We start from the raw sequence: 4,184 nt of genomic DNA, 5'->3' as shown, positions 1-4,184 counted from the left end.
TTTTAGAGTTAACTGAGTCAACTTGCAACTGAATTTCTGTAATCACAATGGGGTTTCAGATGCGTTCTTCTAGAACTGGGACAATTTATGCCTCTAAGTCATAACTCCATAAAGTCTTAGATATGACCCCCTCAGAACTAGACTAACTCATGACTTTAAGGAGGCTGACACACAGCTGGAACATCTGCTGAAGAGGGCCTTAGACTTATTTCCTCTAACAATAGTAGCCCCCAACTTTAATGGTATGCCAAAGGGGGCTGGTGTAAAATACTGTCTTTGAATGAAAACACTTACCTTCCTTTGCCTGAACTTGAGGGGTCTGAGATATGCCCACTGATAAAGCAAGCTACAGAACTGACCATGTGACCAATGAGTGTATCTCAAACATTCAGGGTCTGAAAGCATAGGAGTTTTTCTTTTTGTTCATGGCTAACTCAGGTCTATGAGCCAAACAAGAGTTTCTCCCTCAGACTTTGTTATGAAACACTTTTGATCACTAAAACAACAACAACAACAACAAACTCAGAACTCTGGATTCAGGTCCCATGCCCAATGGGGGTTGAGAAAGGGACACAGCATGGAACCAAAGCCATGTCTTTATGAAACTAACCAGAAAGGTACCTGTTCTCCATGCCTACATCTGTGTAGCCTATTGTAAGTTTAAGTGGGGAACAGATCCAGGGATTTTGAGCACACTTGTCAGAAGAAATCTCAGATTGCTGTCAAGAGTGCAGTGGAGTCCCCAGAAATAAGAATTTTCTAGAGTTCTCTGAAGATGTGGGGGCCTGGAGTGCCTGGACCATCCTCCTCTACAGAAGGTAAACAGGGATATACCCAACAAAGGGGAGATAGAACTTATAGAGATCATATGCAGTGGATAAGCATGGCATGTGGTTGAGGGATGGGGCCACCCACACATCTCAATTTTTTTTGTTAATCTAACTTTATTTAAGGCATTTTATTAGATATTTTCTTCATTTACCTTTCAAACGCTATCCCGAAAGCCCCCTATACCCTCCCCCTACTCCTCAACCCACCCACTCCTGCTGCCTGGCCCTGGCTTTCCCCTGTACTGGGGCATATGATCCTCGCAAGATGAAGGGCCTCTCCTCCCATTGATGGCCAACTAGGTCATCCTCTGCTACATATGCAACTAGAGACACAGCTCTGGGGGGTACTGGTTAGTTCATATTGTTGTTCCTCCTATAGGGCTGCAGACACCTTTAGCTCCTTGCATACTTTCTCTAGCTCCATCTCAAATTTTTTAACCCAAAATTTTTCCTGTCTAAAGGAAATATAGGGACAAAGAGTGGAGCAGAGACTGTCCCACCTAGGGATCCATCCCATTTGCAGACACCAAACCCAGACACTATTGCTGATGCCAAGAAGTGCTTGCAGACAGGAGCTGAGCATGGATATCTTCAGAGAGGCTCTGCTAGCACCTGACCAATAGAGATGTGGATGCTTGCAACCAACCATCAACTGAGCATGGGGACTCCAATGCAACAGTTAGGGGAAGGACTGAAGGAGATGAAGAGGATGGCAACCCCATAGGATGAACAATAATATCAACTAACCAACCCCAACCCCAGAGCTCCCAGGGACTACACGGCCAACCAAAGAGTACACATAGAGAGACCCATGGCTCCAGTTGCATATGTAGCAGAGGATTGTCTTATCTGGCATCAATGGGAGGGAGACCCTTGGTCCTGTGGAAGCTCAATGACTCAGCATAGGAAGATGCTAGGGTCATGAGGCAAGAGTAGGTTGGTTGATGGGGGCGCACCCTCATAGAGGCAGGATAAGGGGAATGGGGAGATGGGGGTTTGTGGAGGGGAAACCAGGAAGGCGGACAACATTTGAAATGTAAATAACATAACCAATTAAAAAATTATTTTCTAGAGTTCTCAGAAGACATGGAGGAATGGAGTGTTTGGAACATCCTGCTCTACCAAAGGTAAACAGATATTCCCCTTCTGTTCAATAGTTCTAGCATCTTTCTCCTTTCCAAAACATTAATATGTTTCTTCCTTTGATAACTGAGGCCTTCAAAAGTTATCCCCTTTAACCCAATGAGCTCATAATATCCCCTTCTGGGCAAGGGTGCATGGGATATTTCACCTCTGACTAAGGAGTATTGCTCCCTCTGGTTAGAGTTCACAGAAATCAAAAGAGAAAGCAAATCCTGTAATCCCATGCCACTTCCTTGAGTAAAGTCACCTGACAAGGTGTGAGATGACTCAATTCTGGCTAGTTGCACATAACTTGTAGGAGAAAATCATACTGGGCACACCCACCCAAATGGTTTATTTATTCTGGTATTGATACAGTGTCACTTGCAGATTTAGCTAAAGATGTGGATACCCTAGACTGTGAAGAACTGAAGTTAGAAGGTGAGGCAATGGGACCTCATTAGCTATGGTAATCAATTTAATTTGGGCTCAGAGTACTACAGGATTTTTCACACTCTGATCATCTCTTTTGGCACATGGACCTCAAAACTTCCTCTCTTCCCAAGGGCACTCACTCCTCCCTTTGATTAAAGAGGCATCAGAACCTCCCATTCAAGCAGAGGGAACCTCAGATCATTTCAGTTTGTACAAAGGAAGCTTACCCATTCATTTAATGTGAGGAGACCAATACAACTTCCTGATATTATAGAGTGTGCCTCAGACTTTTTTTTTTTTTTTAATAAATGATGTCCAGATTTCTCCTTCAGTCCAAGGTAAACTGTAGGTTTGTTAAAGAGGCATTAAAGAAATTTAACATACATACTCTGTCAAGGAAGATGGCTACATTCTATTTTCTTTGTACAAAGGAAATTTAGGCACACCCTTTCATTTAAAAGTGGTATAATGCAAAATCTTCTGAAATAGGCGGCTGCGGATCAACCTTTGAAGTAAAAAGTCATTCAGATGTTCTTTTTTTCTCAAGGAAAATTTAAATCAACATCCTCTGACAAGAGCTTCCTCAGAGAATCCACTTCTATCCATAGAGTCCTCAATTCTATTCCTCTAGGAGGTCTTAATGTTTCCCTTCTGACCTGGATGGCCAGGCATGCCCAAATGAGCAAAGGAATGACAGACCTCCCTCCTATGACTAAGCCTGATGCAGATTTTCCCCCATTTGCCCAAGGTGGTATAAAGTACTGACTTAGTAGAAAGACCCTCAAGCTTTCTGTTTCTTTGAAAGTGGGATTAAGTCATTTCCCTTAGGACTAAAGAGACCCAGACCAAGTAAGCCTTATGCCATTCTCTCTGTAGAAGCTAGAATCAGATCTTGCTTTTGCTTAAGCTTGGCTAGGCATTTTTTTAATTAATTATTTTATTAGGTATTTTCCTCATTTACATTTCCAATGCTAGCCAAAAAGTCCCCAATACATCCCCCCCACTCCCCTACCCACCCACTCCCACTTTTTGGCCCTGGTGTTCCCCTGTACTGGGGTATATAAAGTTTGCAAGTCCAATGGGCCTCTCTTTCCAGTGATGGTCGACTAGGCCATCTTTTGATACATATGCAGCTAGAGTCAAGAGCTCGGGGGGTACTGGTTAGTTCATAATGTTGTTCCACCTATAGGGTTGCAGATCCCTTTAGCTCCTTGGGTACTTTCTCTAGCTCCTCCATTGGGGGCCCTGTGATCCATCCAATAGCTGACTGTGAGCATCCACTTCTGTGTTTGCTAGCTTCAGCAGCACATATACTAAAATTGGAACGATACAGAGAAGATTAGCATGGCCCCTGCACAAGGTTGGCTAGGCATTTTTAAGTCAAGTAGTTCAGGATGACCTCAGAAGTTGAAGTCATAAAAACTGGCTCCTCAAATTACCCTATTTTCCAGGCATCTCACACCATCCCATTTTTAGGAAGGATGATCAGAACTTCCCTTAGGAAAGGTAGCCCTCCAGCCTTTTTGCACGTACAAATAATACCCTAAAACTTCCCTCTCCATCCAAGGTAAGTCAAAATAATAACTAGATTTTAGTATTGGAATCTCAGAAATTTCATTTTGCCCAAGGGGACCATGATCAAAGGGTCCTCAGGGCATTCCCCACCTACACATGGGCCTCAAACATAACCCTCACATGGTGATCTTTAGATCATTTCCCTCTAACCATGGCCTCTAGGAAGATATATGTGTGACCAAAGAGACTTAACTAAATTCTACTCTGTGTTAACAAGAGACT

At 43.2% G+C, this 4,184-nt stretch overlaps 1 non-coding gene across 1 annotated transcript; it reads left to right on the top strand.

The window, feature by feature from the left end:
• Positions 1-3,672: 3,672 nt before the first annotated feature.
• LOC115030126 (U6 spliceosomal RNA) lies at positions 3,673-3,784 on the top strand. Its single transcript, XR_003835754.1, has one exon. It is a non-coding gene; the product is annotated as a U6 spliceosomal RNA (small nuclear RNA).
• The last annotated feature ends 400 nt before the right edge of the window (positions 3,785-4,184 follow it).

The sequence above is a fragment of the Mus caroli genome, unplaced genomic scaffold, assembly GCF_978045245.1.
Source record: "Mus caroli unplaced genomic scaffold, Mus_caroli_1 scaffold_5, whole genome shotgun sequence".
Taxonomy (NCBI): Eukaryota; Metazoa; Chordata; class Mammalia; order Rodentia; family Muridae; genus Mus; species Mus caroli.
This window is presented reverse-complemented; position numbering and strand designations above follow the sequence as displayed.